At 36.4% G+C, this 22272-nt stretch overlaps 1 protein-coding gene across 1 annotated transcript in view; it reads right to left on the bottom strand.

Annotated features, from left to right (window-relative positions):
- Positions 1–20497, bottom strand: part of LOC127425348 (transcriptional repressor p66-beta-like) — an 85507-nt gene extending 65010 nt beyond the window's left edge. The window contains exon 1 of the mRNA XM_051671261.1: positions 20309–20497. The gene's annotated coding sequence lies outside the window, so the exon portion shown is untranslated. The remainder of the gene's footprint in view (positions 1–20308) is intronic.
- Between the last annotated feature and the right edge of the window lie 1775 nt (positions 20498–22272).

Raw genomic sequence — 22272 nt, 5'->3', positions numbered from 1 at the left:
ACAACACTTTTGAACTGTCTGTTTTAATAAATAGGCTCCATTTTTTTGTGCTTCAAAATGTTTCTTGATTTGTGAAAAACATGCTTTGTTGGAAAACATTATATTATATAAAAAGGGTCTCTCTGGCTACTTGCCAAAAAAAAAAAAAAACTTGAAATGTAAACTGCACTGAGTAGGGGAGGAGGCTATTGTCATATGATAATTATTTTATGTTACGTATGGTGCTTAAATAAAGGAAAGCCTCCATCGCCATCATTTACAGCAGGGGAGCTCACATTTGTATGGAATGAGATCTACTTTTTCATCAAGTTATTGCAGCAAGATCTACCATGTACAATAAAGGCTATACATTATCACAATATACAAATTTCAGTAGTCGGTAGTGAAATTTGACTATTCTCAATACCAGCTTCAAAACCACAACAAATAATAACACTTAACTAATATATTAATTATGGAAGAATGGTTTCAAGTTCTTAAGTAATTATTCAAGACTAGTAAACAGTCAGTAATAAAATAACAATAAAAAACAGCAATGAATAGAAATAGATTAAAAATAAGAGAACAAAATACAAATTAAGAAAATTCAGTGCTTTTTTAACAGCTTTAGGTTATCATGCATTCAAGTAAACATTCAGAATGAAATGCAACATAAAACTACTACTGGTCTTCACTGTATGATTATAATACATTCATACTTTTTAAAGCTGCTAAAATTACCCAGTCAAGAGCAGTGAGTGTTTTCTCGTTATGGTTGTTTGATTATTATAATGACACACTAGATGGCAGCAGGTCTATTAGCTTACATTTACAAGTCCGACATTTTAATACAAATCAGATTTTTTCTCCGCTGTTTACGTTCACTTTAGAAATTACTCTGTGTTTACATGAATACCTCACCAAAACGGGAATTTTGGCGGAATTTTGAAATGTATTTGACCGTGCTCGCGCTAATGCGCACCTGAAATCTCGGAACACACACACATACGCCGCCTATCATCAACCAGGGAGCAGCTGTTACTAGATCGCTAGCGAATTATAAAATTATGTGCTCTGGATTACTTTCAATAGTAGATTAAGAATAGGAACTTTCTAATAAGTGACAGGCCTAGGCTATCACAAATATAGGCAGTTATTTTCCATTACTGATGTTTTAATCAGTCTGCTTGTCCGGACAGGTAAGTAAAATTCTCTTTCACTTGCCCCGTCAAAAATCCATTTGTCCCAGACAAGCATTAATGTTGAGGCCTGATTAAATATTGCATTCAGCATTCTCAGATAAAAAAAAAATATTCTGCAGTATAGCTCCTAAAGTAAATGTATGTTGTTTTAAATGAGTTTTAGATATTATTTTGGAAAACAAGCCAAAAAAGACTAATCAAAAACTTATTTTGTTCCACTAAATAATGGGCTAAGACTACACTGACCTTTATGTTCACTTCGATCCATCTTTAACTCACAAAAAACAAACTTTCTCTTCTTAATAGAGCTGCGTATCACCAATTTTCTTCATGATAAGATACACACATTGAAAGTGACATATATTATGATTCACAACATCACGAGCCATCACGTTATAATCTAGCTGCAGCAAATGCTTCCTTTTTATTTGGACTTTAATAAAGGATACTTTAAAGATATAACTCCAGGGTGTTTCATTGCGAATCGGAATGCAGCACAATAATCGTTTAATAATAATACATATTCAGTATTATATATAGTAGATTAGTGTTGTCAAATGTACCGGTACTTCGGTGCCAAGTCGGTACTAAAATAAAAAAGATGTAACTATACCAGTGATTCTACAATACCCAGCACCGACTCTATCCAGTAGCAGCGCGCATTATGACTGACACATGGCTGCTTTAAAATGCTCACACGCCTATTTGAGCAAGTGCTCCGTTACTCCTTTTGCACTGAAATGCACAGCTAATCAAATTAAAATGGTGATATGGCCTAGTGTGTTTATTAAACTGCAAGATGTGGCAATCTTAGTCTGTATGAGCTGCATGAGCTTTAAATGAATGTGTGAAGCAGACCGCTCATACACTGGAAAGTCCATACTATGAGAATCATTTGCGTTGAATGAGAGATGACAGAGCAGAGCACTAATCCACTCTGAAGCGTTATTTTTATATAATTTATATAATTAAATCACAGCATTTGTGCTTTAACGATCACACTGAGCCATGTAGCGAACTGTTTATCCAGAGAGGTTAAAACTTCCATCAAAAATACACATCAAAATAAAAACAAGATTCATAATAAAAGCTAAATGCCTGAAATTGAAGAAATGGCAAAATAAATATATTATAACTGTACAGTAAAATGTAATCATCACTGTAGAAATTATAATAATGATTATTATAATAATAATCAATAATGAATCATGAATAATGATTGTAATAATAAAAATTAAGCAATATAATCACAAGCAAGAGTGCTTTTGTACTGAATAAAAGTTTGTTAAAAAAAATGCACTGGTATGTTGACAAGTAATTGTTCTATTTTTTACTTAAGAGGACATTTTTTTGATTAGGCACCATTTTGATAATGATATTAAATTAAACTTGTGGAATTCTGGAAAAATAATAATAAAATAAAAAATAAAAAAGGGAAAAAGTATTTGGGGAAAAAATAAAACAGATTTCAGTAGGGCCCTGCTTAAAAAATTTCTTGTTTTACATTTTAATTAAAGGTGCACTCAGTAACTTTTGTCTTTGTCATCTTGGACTTACACTGACACCTAGCAGCTTGGATGCAGCATCATTTAAAATCAATAGTTTTCCATTTCAGATGCCACTGTATATGTACAATATTCACAGTCAGCCATGATTACTTTAATCAATGAGTGAAAGTATCAAATAACAGGATGGTTACTGAGAATGAGTAGTATTCGCTGGTCATGTGATTCTAACATGGCAGCCCCCATGTACATAAACCTGCTTTTATAAGTTTACTGATATGACTGGAGTCTTTATTTTAATGTGAGTGGTCATGATTTCCTACATACATTGCATTCAGAAAGTATTAAGACCCCTTTATTTTTTTCACATTTTGTTATGTTGCAGCCTTATGCTAAAATGCTTTAAATTATTAATTTTTTTCCACATCAATCTACACTCCATACCCCATAATGACAAAGCAAAAACCAGTTGATAACTTTGCAAATTTATTATAAAGAAAAAAACTGAAATACCACATAAGTATTCAGACCGACACTTGAAATTTAGCTCAGGTGCATCCCATTTCTCTGGATCATCTTTGAGATGTTTCTACATCTCAAAGATGTAGATGGATTACAGGCACTAAGTTTAAAGGTAGGCCTTAAAGTACATCCACAGGTTCACCTCCAATTGACTCCAATCAACTGGGTTTAAAGACTTCAACCTAAGTGTATGTAAACTTCTGACTTCAACTGTATACACACACACATATACATATATATATATATATATATATATACATATATATATATATATATATATATATATATATATATATATATATATATGTATATATATATATATATATATGTATGTATATATATATATATATATATATATATATATATATATATATATATATATATATATATATATATATACACACACACACACACACACACACACACACACACACACACACACACACATTCAACTGATCACAATGTATAGTCAGGACATTAATAACATGAAAAATTTATATTACAATTTGAAAAAGATTTTCTGAACTTCTTAAACTACTTCAAAGAGTTCTCATCAAAAAATTCTCCACGTGCAGCAATGAGAGCTTTGTAGATCCTTGGTATTCTAGCTGTCAGTTTGTCCAGATACTCAGGTGACATTTCACCCCACACTTCCTGTAGCACTTGCCATAGATGTGGCTGTCTTGTCGGGCACTTCTCACGCACCTTAGAGTCTAACTGATCTCACAAAAGCTCAATGGGGTTAAGATCCATAACACTCTTTTCCAATTAGCTGTGTTTCTTTGCCCACTCTAACATTTTCTTTTTGTTTTTCTCTTTTAAAAGTGGCTTTTTCTTTGCAATTTTTCCCCAGAAGGCCTGCACCCCTGAGTCTTCTCTTTACTGTTGTACATGAAACTGGTGTTGAGCGGGTAGAATTCAATGAAGCTGTCAGCTGAGGACAGCTGAGGTGTCTATTTCTCAAACTAGAGACTCTGATGTACTTATCCTCTTGTTTAGTTGTACATCTGGCCTTCCACATCTCTTTCTGTCCTTGTTAGAGCCAGTTGTCCTTTGTCTTTGAAGACTGTAGTGTACACCTTTGTATGAAATCTGCAGTTTTTTGGCAGTTTCAAGCATTGTATAGCCTTCATTCTTCAAAACAATGATTGACAGATGAGTTTCTAGAGAAAGCTGTTTCTTTTTTTGCCATTTTTGCCAATCTACTGCATACTGTGGCAACTCAAAAACAAACACAATGTTAAGCTTCATTTAATGAACAAAATAGCTTTCAACTGCATTTGATTTAATGGCAAGTGATTTTCTTGTACCAAATTAGCAATTTAGCATGATTACTCAAGGATGGCTGCTGGAAATGGGGCCTGCTAAATTTTATAAAAAATTACTTCTTTCAAATAGTGACGGTGCTGTTTTTTTACATCAGTAATGTCCTGACTATACTTTGTGATCAGCTGAATGACACTTTGGTGAATTAAAGTACCAATTTCCTTCCGAAACAGCAAAATCTGTACATTATTCCAAACTTTTGGCCGCCAGTGTTATATATATATATACACACACACACAGTTGAAGTCAGAAGTTTACATACACTTAGGTTGAAGTCATTAAAACTTATTTCAAAATTTCATATTAGCAAACTATAGTTTTGGCAAGTCATTTAGGACATCTACTTTGTGCATGACAAGTAATTTTTCCAACAATTGTTTACAGACAGACTGTTTCACTTTTAATTGACAATATCACAATTCCAGTGGGTCAGAAGTTTACATACACTAAGTTAACTGTGCCTTTAAACAGCTTCGAAAATTCCAGAAAATTATGTCAAGCCTTTAGGCAATTAACCAATTAGCTTCTGATAGGTAAATTGGCTAATTGGAGTCAACTGGAGGTGTAACTGTGGATGTAGTTTAAGGCCTACCTTCAAACTCAGTGCCTCTTTGCTTGACATCATGGGAAAATCAAAATAAATCAGCCAAACTTGTGGAACTCTACAAGACTAGTTCATCCTTGGGAGCAATTTCCAAACGCCTGAAGGTACCACATTCATCTGTACAAACAATGGTACGCAAGTATAAACACCATGGGACCACGCAGCCATCATACTGCTCAGGAAGGAGATGCATTCTGTCTCCTAGAGATTAATGTATTTTGGTGCAAAAAGTGCAAATCAATCCCAGAACAACAGCAAAGGACCTTGTGAAGATGCTGGAGGAAATAGGTAGACAAGTATCTATATCCACAGTAAAACTAGTCCTTTATTGACATAACCTGAAAGGCTGTTCAGCAAGGAAGAGGCCACTGCTCCAATATATATATAAAATTAATGCCCGGCCGATATTAGCCTTTTACCGATATATCGGTGTTTATGTTTATCGATATGCGCAGATATGAAAACTTTTTTCCGAACATATAATGCAGAAAACAGTGCTTTAGAATTGGTGTCATAACGTAGTTAGTCCAGCACAGTGCGCTCCGTCTCCACTGTTTACAGAGCTGACTCTGAACTGACGGTGGTTCTGCAGACAGGGCGGAGTTAAGCGGTGCGGAGTTAGTTTGTCAGTGCAGTCAGTAACGCAGCAGATTTAAAGGTAAGCAGAGCATCTTTTTGCAGCTCAGCAGACAACGGTGTGGCAGTGGATTGTGTCTGAGTGTTGATTTCACGTTGTTACCTAGTTGGAGAGACGCAATGCTGGAAAGTAAATAAACAACGTCCATCTTTTACTCTCCGTGACAAGCTTATAGCTAACTAGCTAACCACATACTTTCATTGCTTGTCAGCTGAGTGGAAGCTAATGTGTAAACATGTATTCACCAAACTGTTCAGGATTCACAGTTTGGTACCCCTTTCAACCGAACAATTCCAGTCATTGCATTTATAAAATGTAATATTTAAAAATCTGGTTATCCACCATTGAAAGTTTCCCCTGAACTTGTATAGCAGAATACGGTGTAACACCGCTGCCGCTTTTATCTCTTGTCTCAGCAGGTGTAAATGCTTTTTGTTTTACAACCTGCCAATAACTAACTGGCAGTATTAAAATAGTCAGCATTTGACTGATACTAAACGTACAGTACTGATGTTTATTTAGCTATTTATTGTATTTTTATTTATTTTCTCAGTGTTCATTTCTAGAATTAGTTGACAATGTATAATAATAATAATAATAATATCAAATATTCTTTGATTAAAAATATTTAAAAAGCAGCCTTCTGAGTACCTTAGCATAGTCATATCGGTGCAAAATCGGTGAACAATCCACATAGAAAAGGTCTGTTTTCATTCCGGCTCAAATTAACTATATCGGCCACCATATCGGTAATCGGTGAATTTTCCCCCTCTAAAATTGGTATTGGTCTCAAAAATCCCATATCTGTCGGGCTCTGTGTGTGTGTATATATATATATATATATATATATATATATATATATACACACACACACACACACACACACACACACACACACACACACATACATACACTGTGTGTGTGTGTGTGTGTGTGTGTGTGTGTGTGTGTGTGTGTGTGTGTGTATATATATATATATATATATATATATATATATATATATATATTCACTAGGGGTGGGTAAAAATATAGATTTTCTGATGCATCGCGATCTTTATTTGAACCTTTATCGTTTTTTTTTATTACACTATGCGCAGCCCTCTACAATAAGAGGAAATAATTTGCATTTGCAATCAAATTTGCAGCTATGCGACTAAAAATTTGCAGTATATATTTGGCAACTGGCTGGTAAGTGTTTACATTTCACTCACCAGTGATTGTGCAGTATAGTAGTGGAGTATTCAGCAGCGAGATCCTTTCACAACGTGTTACAGTAACCTGTGTGCACAGACAAGATCCACGCAACCCAATTGTCATTTAATAATGTCTCTTTTAATACCCTTTCTGTTTTTTACAGTCAGTTGTTGATCAAAAAAAATCATGCGCTTATTTACAGATACTCTTTACAGAAATGCTGGGTTTCCTTAAAGAGACAGTACTGGTTTTTAGCAGGTGTTCAACAACTCAAATGTAAATACCTGTAAATAGTACAAATTATGCAATTGAATGATAAACATGTAACAAAATATAATATGCAATATCATATTTATTGATTGAATATGTGGATTTGTTTATTTTTAAAAAGCTAAAATGTATAAAAACGATTAACTAAAAATATCATCATATTTTACTAATGTACCTAGTAAGAATGTCCCCTGTATTATCAGCATTAGCTGGAAGAGAATTTCTTTCATATGCAAGCAAAAGGGACATAACTGTAATATACCCATATGAATCGATATCGAATACCCAGCACTAATATACACATGATATCAGCATCCTACTCTTAAGATATTGGTGTCAGAATCAGTCATTTAAAAACCCATAGCGGTCAACCACCAGAAATTTACTTTTTAGTTAGTAGTTTCAGCCTAAGCTACGTTATTGAACTGACAAATATATGTAAAACTTTACTCAAAAGTACAGGGATACCTGATGATGTGAGGTTGCCAAAAATGACTAAAACCAGATCAGGTACCCAGTCTTAGCTAATGTCACATTCATATAATATACTGTATATTAAAAAAAGGTTTTCATGACTGCATAATCAAAAAATAAACATCACATTTCTTAGTCAGGTTTAGCTTAAATAAGTGATGCAATGCTATGCACAATGTCAAGTCCATCAATATTAATAGATAAACTAACCCCCAGGCCATGAAATCTAAGATGGCTCCAGAGAAATGCTTTATATGGCTTCCGCTTTTTTATTATCTTGCATTGAAATTAAGGGTTCCAGCAGTCCATCGATCAACTCAATTCCCTCGTTCTCGAACAAGTGCAGTCAGAACATCACATACGAGAGTCACCCATCAGGGGATTCTATACCTTCACCTCGCTCTAAAAACAGGCCTATGTGCTTCATATTCACTCATAGCTTCCGTCTCGCTACAATCAAACACACTGCCGTATGATGAAAACAGCTTGGCCTGAATCAATACTTCTGAATTTTTCAACCAGAGCCAATACCTTGAGACTTTGCAATTAACACAGTCCACATCTCATCTTCAGAGAACTACCACTTGAGACAGGTTGAGCAAATTAACAACAATCCAGAGCATTAGTGACAAGCAGATTCCAGAAGCTGGAAAAACTAATTTATTTTATGATTGGGATGGTCAGACACCATCCATGAAAGGAGGAAAGGGAAACTACAGAGACTAAATGAAAACGTCAACCTAAAATCATCTTTTGTCACTACATGTGTCTTGACAGATCAGAGTATGCACATTCCATTTACACTTGGCCACATTAATGTATCTCAACAAAAGGGATATAAATCAGATCTACTATTCCCTAAAGATGCGTGCATCCTCTGCACATTGACTGTACTAAAGGGTATCACAAAGCAGTCGTAGTGCGCATGCATCTCAGTACAGGCTCGAGGTCAGAAGCACAAGGCCGAGTGCTCGAGCTTGCACTCAGAAAAACGAAGTATACACTAGCCTTAACATATACTTCGATTTTCCGCTTACTGCTACTTTCAAATTCCGCCATCAGAACAGTCCACACGCTTTTCACCAGGCTTGCGGTCAAAAGTGTATACTTTAAAAGGTTAAAATGCTTGACGGTGAGAGAGACTTAACGGCACACGGAAAAATTAAGTATACCTTACCATTTACACTTGGCCAAGTTGCGTCTTTTATGTAGGGCTCCACGATTTGGACAAAAGTCATATTGCAATTATTTTGAAAAATATTGCGATTTGAACTGATTATGATAGACAAAAAAAAAATGACAGCCCAAAGTTTTTCACATGTTCAACTGCCAAAAGACTACTGGGGTTTTCACACTTGAGTCCTCTTAAAAAGAACCACACTGAGATGGTTTTTTTCAATTCACCCACAAACAAATACATACATAAACAGTGAAACAAAGAAAAAACACTGTTTTCATTTTCAAATTGTACCCATCCACCATGTACCTGTTTTTGTCCATTTTGTGATAGGGTCTCATTCAGGGTGTTCATTAGTTTTTGAAACCCAGTCAACTTGAATATTAGGGATGCTCCAAACAGGATTTTAACATCCGATATCGATCTCCAATAATAAGAGTGATACGTGAAATAAAACAATGACAGGAGAATGGAAGAATTACTTTAAATTTAATAAAGATGTTAAAATGATACCTTATCTTGTACTCTGCATTATTTTTATGATACCTGCGCCTGGCGGAGACTGAGATGCTGCTACTGGAGATGATAATAAAAACCGTTTCACGCAGGACGCGCTGGTTTAGTGTAAATAAAGCGCTTTGCGCACATAAGCAAACGGAACCAAACTGAGCACTTCTGTTACTCTAAGGATGAGATGGAGTTGTGGTGCATAGAACAGCTCTGAAAACACTGTACTAATGCTCTTTATATAGACTGGACAGAGCAGCGCAAATAAACTTTGAAGTGAGCAGACTATTTATTTAATTAAATCGAAGCCCTTTGCGATTTAATAACCGCACATGGTCATATCGCGATTTCGATTTAATTTTGATAACTGTTAACTGTGCAGCCCTACTTGTATGCGTCTCAAACTCCATCCTGAGGTAGTTTGAATGATGGTATTGCATAGACTACTACATCTACTGTAGTCGACACTGTCAGCCTGAAGTCGATTAGTCGCTTTCCATGTGATTTACAAAACGTGTTTGTGGGAAATACAGTGGGTGACCTTTCCGAAATGTAATTGACAAGGAAAGACTCATTCACATTATTGTAGAAAGCTCTTCCTGATTTGTTAGGGTTAGGGGGTGGTTTATAGTATCTCTGACTAATCAGGTAGCACTTTCCTGAGGATTACTGAATCGTCCAATCAGTTTTCGCTTTACTTATAAATAGAAATTACTCTTGCCCTCCCACCATATGTTTCAGAAGCTTTCCAGTGGGAGTGGAGGTTGATGATTCTGCACTGAAAGAGCAAAGTGGCTCAAATGTACTTTTGATAAAGATGAAACCGATACTACAGTAACCACCAATACATGCAAAGTGGCCTTCAAATATAACAAATACTAGTGCTTTGCATAATCATTTAAAAAGCCACCCGCTAGCGCTAGTTAGTGATTTGACATGATCAGCACAACTTTGTGTGTTTGGACATCTGACCTGGTGGCTGTTCGCTCCTTCAAGAACACTATTCGGCGAAAGTTAGAAAAGTGTTTCAAGTTGGAGTACGATGACATGACTGAATGCATCCCCATCCTGCAAAATGGGTGCCGTGTCCACCCGTAATCATCTCAAATAATAACACCTACATGAAATAATGGTTAATGTTTATCCCATCCATTCACATTAGGGCAGGGTATCGCCTAGCACCTCACAATGTGATACGTATTGCAATACACGTCACGGTTTGATATATTGCAGTACATCATGATATCGATTACGAATCAATTTTAATTCCAATTCATTTGGGTATTATTCAGTTATATCCTGATGTCTGATAAAGAGCATGTAGCTCCAAACATCATGTTTTTGTCTCTTGGTGAGCTCATTAAATTGACTGAGAGCCAACTTTGTGTGTTTACATGATATGAATACACAAATAATTAAGTTTCGATACAATATCATGAGAAAACGTATCGCAATATATACCGATTTGATTGTAGAGGTCGACCGATAGTGGATTTTACTGATAACGGATTAATCAACTGATAGTTTTTTAAATTGATACTGAATGGAAAAATGAAGTAAATAGTGCTGAACTTTATTACAAAAATAAACAGTAATGACTGAACCATGAAAATGTATTGTACTTTTTTTAAATATATAAATATTAATATATATTAACTAATATTTTAATTTTAAAGTCAGCTGATTTTTAAATTGACGCTGTTTCCTTAGTCCACAAGAGGGAGCAATAAATACATAAACCATACAGCACCGTTATATTATTGCATAGAACATTACTATTCTGGCTGTTAAAAAGAGAATTTCATTTTCAACTAATGTGCATAAAATAAAGTTTTAGTCGGTCCATATTTTCAAATGTTAAGTCAAAAGTAAAATGAGGGGAGGAAATGCTTTAGGCAGTTCACATGGTGTAACACTTGCACTGATGCCAAAGTATACTACCCCAGACTCAAGCTATAATAACAGCGAAATAGCACATTGTTTTTTTTATTCATTACAGTTGTATGTAGGGTAGCAAAATTCACAGACAGCAGTGGTATTCGGCTAAACTCGGTGGTGAAGCGGCTCAGACTATCAGCCCAGGCCAGGGGCTGTTCAAACAGACGGAACACAACAGACTGGAACCGAACGCGAGGATTTCGAGACAGACACACATTTCCAAGTTGAAGATCTTTCCAGACAAAGCATTTAAACATGAAATGCTTATAATAGAGCAAGACAGCCAAGTACCTCCACCTACTGTAAGGGGCTGTTCACACCAAACGCTTTTGCAAACATCCATTTATTTTTCTATGTAAACGCGCATATATATACACAGTATATACAATAAAGATTTTTATGGAGTGCAAAGTTATGAGGTAGAGAAGCAAAGACCAGCTCAATGCAAATGTCTATGAATACAGTACAAGTTGCAAATGAAGTATAAACACTGAAGGTGCATTGTACAGTATGAAGTATAAATATGTAAATATATATATGTAAATATATATATATATATATATATATATATACACATATATATGGCCAGAGACCATAACAGTGCAAGTGGCATCAAGAGGTAGAAATTATGTGCAAAGAAATGTGCAAGGGAATGTGCAAAAAAAAAAATATGTAGTCCGAGGGGGATGTAGTGTTCAGTGAACATACACAATAGCCTAGTTTCCATCCACTTTTCACGCTATTTTGTTATCGACAAAGTGAAAAAAAATGTGCCAAATTTGCCATCTTCTGCCTTGCGTGATGACTCATGCCTAAAAAAAAACACTTTGTCATATAAGTTTTGGTTTAGCGCAAAAGAAATCTGCCCTTAAGCCGTTTCCATTCAGAAATGTGTGTTTATCGCCAATTCACCTCCCATATGTCCCTAATTTTTTAGACAATTCATTGAAATTAACCAGCTTACTGTCATTTTAATTTCACAAATAAAAGCAATCAGAAGACGAGGAATTGCAATCAAAAGGGAACAGTTGTCCTAAGACTGTAATATTGGTCCTGATGTTGCGCCTATCGCAGGTTGCCATCGGTTCCGACCCGAAAGCGAATCGTCATGGCCCTGTTCAAGCTGGCAACCTGCAACAAGTAGAGGGGAAATTTTCGGTCTTAGTATAATGACCATCCATCGATGTAGTATATGCTGTGTGCACAGCTATTAAAGAAAAACTGAAGCTGTGTAATATCAGGGTTTACATATGATACATTCCTGATATTCAATAGGCTATATTGAACAATCATCTAATATAAAGCATTGCCATCACAACTGCATTATGTCCCGTATATTTGTCCCACCACTTTTAACGACCAACTGAACTTGATTATCATCTCAAATTTATTTTTGCGTCATAATGCAATTTAAATTTTCTGAAGAAGCTCAGCAAATGCGATCCGAGGTAGAGGCTTAGATGTAAAAATTTAAAAGTTTTAAACGGTTCAAAAGCTCGTTTTCTGAAAGTGAACTCATTGGACAAATAGTTCTGATAGTTTATAGTCTTGAAGTGTAGAAAATGTCATTCAGCTGACTTTATTCGTCTTGAACAGGATACGGCTAATTTAAGTTTGTGTAAAGAAAAGGCAATTATATAGGCCACACAAAAAAAAATTCGTTTGGTAATTAATTTAATTTAATATAGGGAATTTTGCCGGTATTTTTTCAAAAGCTAAACAATTTTATAGAACTGGGCTATACGTTAATGTTCCAAAAAAGCACATTGAAGCTTTTCTCCTAGTATTGTGTATTTATTTTTAATTTAAAACATCTTTGTGCACAGAAATAGGTTTTTAGTATTGTGGGCTAATTCTGTGACTGCTGTATATTATTTTGAATGGTGTGAAAAGCAACTTTAATAAATAAACGGATGGCTACCGCAATTACATTAATCACAAACAGTGGCCATTAATTTGTTCTCCGTGCACTTGTCAACGTGCATGATACGAGATATTTGTGCTGGCACTCCTGGAAGTGTCATGTTTGCAGTGATCGGTTCTTTATGCCGTTAAGATCAATCCATATTCACGTACAATAAATTGGCTTTCAAGGATCCTATACCTTGTCATCATGATTAACACAGGCTAACGATTGGGGTAAATTCTGTCATGTGACACTACATTTTACGTTAATGCTAATTTTCTCGACAAAATGTGTTTCCAAACCAGTTTTTCTCGACATTTGAAGTATCAACATAGAGTTTATGCGCTACAGTTAAATGGAAAAATATTATGTCGACACTAAATTTCAGCGATTCTTGCATTTCCATCAGCTTAATTTTAATGCGCTAAAACTTTTTTCGCAAAAAAATCCTTGGATGGAAACGTAGTTAGTGTAAATACATACGTTTTCGTTGTTGATGTTTTTAATCCGCATCTGATGTGTTTCGCTCCATGCAGAGTGTAGCCTCACATGTCAAAACAAACACCACAAGGCATCAGTGAATTGATAGTTTTTATTTTGCCTCGAGGCTGCTCTCATACTTGTATAATGATAGCAGACCCTTCCCAGCCACTCCTGCACCGGACCCAACGGGGAAAATCTGTGTGGATTTCTGCCGATGACCGATAGTTCCAGAAATCTGTTATCGGTGCCGATTAATCGGCAAAACCGATATATCGGTTGACCTCTATTTGATTGTATAGACACAGCCCTAGTTCACATACAAAACAATGCTCAGACTGTTACTCAAAATTTCCCCCTCAGGCGTCAAACTACATACATGTGTTTCCATGGCAACCTAGAAGCCAGCTAGGCTGTGCCTGGGGTCCATCTAATGCCTGATGACACATAGCTACATTGCTATTTTTTAAATGACATGTAACTAGCTAAAACCTATTACACTGTAGTGAACGTAGATCTTTCTATTACATCCAGTATTGTATATTGGCAAGATAATGTTACGACTAGTCGAACTCAACTCATCAAAAGGGATCGACTAGTTGATATTAAAAAAAATCGGTTTGCTATCCGTCTCAGAGGGCATTTACACTTGGTCTAGTAATGATCAGATAGCTATCTCATCAGTAAAATGCATGAAGTGATAAATACCAAGTGTAAATACCACGGAAAGATGCCAACATGATTCATGCCTACTTTCATGAGCAACTGTGCAAGTTTCCGGTTGGACTTCCCACTCTTTGCATATACGCAGTCTTCAAGAATCAACATAAGAGGCCCGTCATGTCGTTTCTTGCTGCTGTTTCTCCAGCTAATGCATCAGGGAGGCCCTCTAATTAAACTTCACAGGAAGCCATTCATCTGGGCTGATTGTTTCTGCGTGGGGTTTAATAAGCTTTGCATGAGGCCCGCAGAACGCAGTCTCCCCATTCAGGTGTTAACAAGACCAGCGCACCAACATACATGCAAAGTATTACAGTCGACAAAAAAACATTCCCTCTATTTCCCTTCTCACTGTGCCCACCTATGATAACAACTAAAATGGTGCAGAATAATTAATCAGCAACTGACAGACCTGAATGTAGAAGCTCAGGTGTTAACTGACGACCACCAAAGGGTTTAGGATACCTCTAAAAACATAGCACAGTATAATCATTTTTTGTTTAGTTTGACAGCTTCGAGAGGCATAGTTATTCTCAAATGAAACTTTGAGGATGACACCTACAGTATATTAGTTTCTAAATTGTTTATTTTGGCTTAAACATACTCATACCTACAATGTAAAAACACAGATTATTTACTTTTAAAGGCATTTCACTGTTCAGTGGACTCTTAAAAGATGCAACCCTTTTTTGCTTTATAAACATTGAGGTTTCCAATTGTTGGTTTGAAGTCCAAAAAGGCCTAGAAACAGTTTGAGTATATTACACTTAATTTATACTAGTCTTCATTTTCTGCTTTAGATTAATCGCTTCAAGCATTCATTAACATCATACATATCAATTAGTAGCATGTACTAACAACTGACAAGGCTTTTTCCCTCAAAGGATTTTCACTGAGGAGGATTTTTAAATAAACCTTATTTTTCCGATTAATAGGTAATTACATTGATATCTTTCTTTTCAAAACATAAGGCATTCAGGTCTTAATTTTACATAACTATGGGTGTCATGAAAAGAACACTTTATTTTTCTTTTTTTTTTATAGGTAGGTATCAATCATATTCACTCTTTACAGCCAATGAGAAGGGAAAACTGCCTGACTTGGTGTAGCCTACAGACTGATCATTTATCACAGACAAATGAGAATTAACTAGTATGAATATGAACACCACTTGATTACAAATTTAACCAAAAGGAAATGGTTGGAAACTTCAGTTAAAATACCGATTGAATGATGAATGACAAAATTATGAAATTGCACAATTACGAGTATCATCCATTGAAAACTTGTATGATATACATTACAGCCATTTGCAGTCAAAACATAAGCCACAAATCAAGAAGCATGGCAAACACTCCTGTGAGTATTTGGGTGGCTAATACATTTCTCTATGATGTCAATAGGAAGGTCTGAGGTAATGATGTTGTCCATCACCCTGCTTTATAAAGCCAAAAGACATGGGGTCATATTGTTTGAAAAAAAGCCTTATCTTTGAAAGGGAGAGCAGCAGCCCCTAGCTTACACAAGAGCCAATGAAATTAAACCCTTTGGACCTGACACTTCAGTCCTTAGGGTCTTTTTTAAACCCACTCTTACACAAAACCAAGAATCTGCTGGATGTGAACATGGCAAAAATAAAGAGCCATTCTGACTGGTTTTAAAACAGAGTTGACACTGAAGGTGCATTGAATGTTAAGAGATCAATGTGAGGACATGCCAGAGTCAGCGCCCACCTCTCATCTCTCAGAACTGTCGCAGTGAAGGTTTGTTTTACAAAACTACCACAACTTTGGTCCACATCATCATATTGCACTGCTGTAAATCTCATGGTGCATGTTTACAGAGCAAGTCATATTGTTGCGTCTACTCAAAACGTTTGCCAAGGGGGCACTGCTTATTCTAAACACTACCTTTTCTGACCATTCAGCAGGCCTGAAACTCAGCCAACTTCTCTTTCTGATTCAAGAGTCCAATTTGATATCCATTTGTAAATGCGATTCTTAAGGAACTGTCCAGCATAGTCTTGCATTTATTTTAGGTGTACTGTGAATAGCTATTCTGCACTTAAACTCATTCTTAAAGGGATAGTCCACCCTAAAATGAACATCTGTCATTTACTTACCCTCAAGTTGTTCCAAACCCACTTGCATTTCTTTCTTCCATGAAATATAAAAATGAGATGTTAGCCTCAGCCACCATTAATATTGTATAATATTAATGGTGTATTAATGTATTAATATTGTAACATTGATATTGTATCTTTTTTTAATACAATAGCTGCTTTTCCACTTTCAGGCCAGTGCAAGCCAGGGCTATAAACTGGCCAGCCAGGGCCAACAGCCTCGGACCTCGAGACCAAAATTGATCTGCGTTCCCACTATCGGGCCAATAGCCCCCTGCGTCACCCTAAAACCCGGCCTTAATATGCTGCCCTGGTGCCAATGACACACACTCCACCCATTTTACAAGAGGGAAACTCAAGCTGAGGTATCATATTCTAGATAACTAGATAAAGTTTATATCATTTGTAAACATTAGCTAGCTAGCAAGATAAGTTAGTGTTGACAACTCACTGACTGTAACTTCCATGGTGCCCCGAGTGGTCTCTCCACCAACAGCGGGACGATGTCCAAGCAACTGACGGGTCAAAGGAGGCATGATGAAGCCCCGGAAGTGACAGTGGGAACGCAACTGGTCCTGGCATGCACTAGCACATCCTCATTTGGTCCGATAGTGGAAACACAGCTAATGAAAGTAAATGGTGACTGAGGCTGTCAGTCCCTAAAATTTTGTCTCCTTTTATGTATAAAAAAAAACAAAAAAACAAAAAAAAAAGACCATTTGGATTTGGTGACATGAGCGTGAATAAACTATGACAAATTTCCTTTTTTTCCCATTACAAAACAAGGCCTAGACTTATAGTGGTAAACATCTCCATGTATTTAGCAAAGGAATGTCAATGGAGCACTGAACCCTTGTACCACTATTAGATCTGGTGTAATGCAGGTCTAAGCAGTACTTCAACAGGAACTTCTAAACCGTGACAGATCTATGATGAAATCTACATTGATAACTTGAGCTCAGAGTCTTTGCTCAGCTCCATCTTATCACTTGGCACCGCACTTCACAGGTTTTGTAGGCTTAACAAAACCAGACAGTCACTAGCAATAAGATGCCCATGCACCATGGAAATTAAAAAGAACAAACTTCATAAAATCCTTTCACAGGTGATGGCCATAAGCTTGATGAATAGCCCAAAAAAAGGTAGAAAAATAAATACCACGCTGCCAAGTATCTTCCGCCTGAGGGGGAGAAGGGGAGGAACAGTCCACACAAAATGCCTTTGAGCAAAACAGTCAATAAGAACATTGTTTGTACCCCTCTTGAGGATGTAATTCTAGTGGGGCACCCCTCACAGTATGCAGCAGCCTTTTTCAAAATTAGCTGAAAACAGACCAATTGGCTCTTATCTGATAAGCCACTTGCTAAAGAATATTTTGTTTTATTAGTTTTGTTTACACGGATTACAACATGAGACATTGATATGATTTTAACAGGGTCATTCTTAAAAAAGTACATGTTCTATGACTTATGAATAGACCTTGTTCACATCACAAAATAAGTGTAAATGACTCTAATCACAGTGGGTAAAGAACCTTTTCTCTGTGACTTGTCAAACTGTGAAACTATACAAATGCTATACAAAATATTGCATTAGAGTACATAAGAATTTACTTAAGACTGCTGTATTAAGTAATTACTTGAACTTAAAGGAATATTCCAGATTCAATTCAAATCAAGCTCATCATTTGTGGCATAATATTGATTACCACAAGAATGCATTTCGACTTCGAAAGGAAAGTCTCTCCTTAAAAAAAAAAAAATAAAAAAATCTGGGTTACAGTGAGGCACTTCCAATGGAACTGAATGAGGCCAATCCATAAATGTTAAAATACTCAGTTTCAAAAGAATAGCCACAAGTCAAGATGTAAATAATATGCAAGTTAACAAGATTTTAGTGTGATAAAATCACTTAGTAACTGTTTCTGTGTAAAGTTATGGCCAGTTTTACAATTGTGTTGCCATGATGACATAACACGGTCAACCCTAAAACACTGTTTTAAACAACTTTACAGCTCAAATAATGAGTTAACAATAGAATTAATTTAAGAACATTTATAAAACGATAAGCTTCACATTTCTGCCTTTAAATCCTCTAACAATTGGCCTATTCACTTACATTGTAAGAGCCTCACTGTAACCTCAATTGTTGTTGTTTTTTTTAAGGAAGGAGTTGTCAAAATTATTTTTTGTGGTATTCAACTTGTATTGAACCCAGAATATTCCTTTTAAAATAACTTTTTTTGGGGGGGGTGACCAGTGCTCACCTTCTATTACTGGTTTTACTGTTTAATTGGTTGCTGTACTACCAAAAAGCAGTCACAGTCTATAGTATCTGTACTATTTATTTATTGCATATAATGCCTTCCACCTTAGGAGTTCAAAACGTACTTTAAATTTAGACTATTAGATTTTATTAACTTTTTAAAAAATTTTTACATTCAGTGTCTGTGTTTTGTTCTTGCACAATTGTCTATATTGTCATTATCTAGCAATATGAGCCCCGTACTTAGCATTTCAATGCTTAGTAAACCCTGTGTAAGCAGTGAAAGTGATAAATAAAACAACTTGGCTTGATTAGTGAAATAATAATTTGTTCATAAAGTGGAAAGATAGGGCAGGTTGAATAACATCTTAAAATGATGTCATTCAAATGGACTTTTAATGTGAGAATGTTGTACACTATAAAGAAAATGATAAAGTGTCAAAAAAATAATAATAAAAACTCCCAAACTACTATCATGGCTCTTAGAAGCATATTAAAAAATCCTGAGGGGCCAAACTCTGCAAATCAGACTACTATAGTAAGCAACTGACTACACAAAGCCTTTAAATTGAGCACTGTCTCACTTTGGACGTGTCTGTAGAGCACGAAAAACAGACCGTATATATCATTGATCAGAGTTTCTTTCTAAATGTCATCTCCCACAGATTATCAGTGACTCCCTTTAGGCTTCGATCAATACCTGCATTCACGCTGGAATTAGATTTCACTCTCACGTCTGTCAAGTGTTTGGCAGCCATTTGCGTGCATATGGAGCAAGTTGAGAGAGCGTCCTTACTTACGTAAATGGCTGATGCATTTCGAGATCTTTTTTTTCCTAATTATACAGCCATCAAGGCTCACCGTAAACCATCCGTGTGCTCTCAACACAGTTCAGAGAAAACTCGCTCCCTTAAAACAGACCCTAAACTGCACGTCTGATATTGTTTGAACATGTCTGGTGGATTAATTTAGATGGCGCAGTAAGTGTGTAAATGTTGGGATTTTTCATTGTGTCTGAGCCGCTGCTACTGCACTACTGTAGCCACAGTCGGGAGGACGCGAGGCTTTCTCCGCCAATCTGGGTTAACCCCTAGAGACACCAGATGAAACAATGAAACCCATTTCACACATACAAACCGCTAAACTTCTTAAAGTTGCTTCCTGAACGTAATGGCTTTTCCACGGAATCGCTCTCGAAAGTGAGCCGCTCGATTTACGACACGGCACGGCGCAATCCCGAGATCATTTGAATAGTATTAGCTAGCCACTTTGAACTGCTGCATGTTGTTAGAAGCGCTTTGCTTTCCACGCAAATGCTGCTATGCTATTGTCTGGCTTCTCCAAACCGTGCCTCGGTGATCCCTTTTACTCGTTTACCCCATTCATTTGCATCACCTGACGCCTCCGTGTTTGTAAACCAGCGTTTAAATTCTAATCCACTCCGATACCGGCTAGGCCTCGCTCGAATCCCCGGACTCACCTGACTCGCCTTTCCCCTTCAGGTTCCTCTGGCTCCGTGTTCACTCTCCGATGCTGAAGCGCTGCTGTAGCTCCTCACGACCAGTCCCCGGCACCGGCAAGCAACACAACAGCGCTGATTGGGCCTCAGCGAGTGCTCATCCCCTTGGTCTCTGCCCAGACAGACGGGTTATTGGTCGGCGGCTGTGTAGGAGACGCGCCCCTATTAAGGTGTATGTTGTTGTCTATGTCTGGAGGGGAGGGGACAAGAATCTCTGAAATGATGGGAACTAAATAGGTTGTTATGCAGCGCGTCGTGTCGGCAGCACAAGAAGAGCTTACTACTACACTGACACAAAAATTGTGGACAGCCATATTAACTCCCTTTTCATGCCGTCAGGGCGATCGACTGGAGCATTTTGAAGAACATTGTGGTCTGAAACCGTCGCGAGCATTTTGACATTCTTCGATCGTGCACAAAACTTTACAGAGTATCAAAACAGACAGCACACTTTTTATTTGCAATATCCGATATGTAATTTTAGTTTGTTGATTTTAGGCCACATAGGTGAATATGAGTGATTTGTGCGAAATTTGATTGGCTATTATCTGAACCACTGAGGGTTCAAATATTCTTATTCATAATAAAGAAAAGATGCGCATTTAAGGATATCAGAATCTGTGCAATTGTATTATGTAGCAAGACATACATTATTTGCAGTGCACGTCAATAATACTGCAAAATTAACGTTTTTGTTTTCCTTTCCTTTGCTTGCTTTTATTTCTTATTTGACCAACTGATCGGGCAGTGGCATACACTGAACAATACGATTCTCTTGACCTACTTACACCAGTAAATCGGCATGCATTGTTGCACCCTAGAATACTAAGTGCAAAAAAGGTGTGAAACTCTGTGTTATTAAAGACTGGGCAAAGATATAATTATCGTTATAATGTACACATGCATGAAAATACGATTTCGTCTTATTATTTTTACTGGTAGTGGGGTTTTTTTTTTTTCATCCGGCGGTGATCCCGGGTGTTGTTTACAGTCACGGTTATTATACTGTATGTATCTCGCTCAGTATGCAGGACTGTACTGGGGTGTACAGGACCAGAACGGCTTTGTCCCGTCAGTCGCATGGAAAGATGCTCGATGGTTAACTGGAGCTCCCTTTTTAGAAGATTACTGACCTGACAAATCGCAAAACTTGTCCACCATATATCCGCGAAGGGGTTTTCTGAACCTGGCTGTCTTGATGTTCGCACAGAACTCTTTTATTGTTTGTCAACACAGGAGTTGAGACCTCTAGCGGTGGTTTGTGCTGCTTACGGCAGATTTACAACGCACAAAGTAGCTGAGTGAGTCACTGCAATATGGGGGTCACATGATGCATTAATAACTGTACTGTCTACAGACCTACACAAAGGGCCTGAGCTACTTTATGTAGCACAGTCAAATGGTTTTGACATACAAACTTATATAGAGTAATGGGGTACGATGGGGCTAAAGGCACGCCTTAAAGAAAATGTGCTTTATCTCTGGTCACAAAGAGTATTAAGATTAAAAATATTTCTTTTTATTGAATATTGATGAAGCAACATCATTTGTGTGAAAAGAAATAATAACGGAAGGTTGTTTTGGTTCAAATTAATAATAATAAAAAAGTGGCGACGACATAACAAGCACATTTCTATCACATTATTGTTATTATTATTATTATTATTATTATTTATTATTTTTGCTTTGGTAAGTAAAAATACTGAGATAAAAAAGTCATAATTATGAGATACTAAATCATAATTATGAAATGCTTAGTCATACATTTGATATGCTAAATCATAATTATGAATGTTAAGTAATATTTATGAGTTAACCATTATGAAATACAAAATCATAATTATGAAATACTAAATCATAATTATGAGATGACTATCTCAAGGTTTTATCATTTTATCTCATAATTTGACTATCTCATAATTATG

This window comes from Myxocyprinus asiaticus, chromosome 34, assembly GCF_019703515.2.
Source record: "Myxocyprinus asiaticus isolate MX2 ecotype Aquarium Trade chromosome 34, UBuf_Myxa_2, whole genome shotgun sequence".
NCBI classification, from domain to species: domain Eukaryota; kingdom Metazoa; phylum Chordata; class Actinopteri; order Cypriniformes; family Catostomidae; genus Myxocyprinus; species Myxocyprinus asiaticus.
The sequence above is the reverse complement of the archived record's forward strand: the minus strand, read 5'-3'. Positions and strand labels throughout refer to the sequence as shown.